Source organism: Carlito syrichta, unplaced genomic scaffold (genome assembly GCF_000164805.1).
Source record: "Carlito syrichta isolate Samal-C Ts95f unplaced genomic scaffold, Tarsius_syrichta-2.0.1 Scaffold118060, whole genome shotgun sequence".
Lineage (NCBI taxonomy): Eukaryota > Metazoa > Chordata > Mammalia > Primates > Tarsiidae > Carlito > Carlito syrichta.
Genome location: NW_007062156.1, coordinates 158,530 through 158,876, shown reverse-complemented (window position 1 = coordinate 158,876; position 347 = coordinate 158,530).

The following is a 347-nucleotide window of genomic DNA, read 5'->3' as shown; positions in this document are numbered from 1 at the left end:
AAATATTTAATAAGTATTGGTGAAGCCGAGAGGGTAGTTTGGAGAACATGGGATGGGATGTACTAGATACCTGAGTTTCTAAAGAGCTGTGAGTAAAATATCTGGGTTCCATTCAGGGAGAGGATGGAAGCAGTGCTGAGGGACTCTACACAGCTTGGAGGTACAAACCCCAAAAAGGAGCTTTGCACCTCTGTGGGAGCTGGAAGCACAGGTCAAGTGGGGGACCCACTCCCTTAATTCGAGGTCCCAAGGAGTGGGTCTGCCAGACTTCCCTAGCTAACACAAACACACCCTCGGCCTCAGTTTCTCTAGCCTGTAACGCCATCCCCGCCCATGGGTGGGGGTGC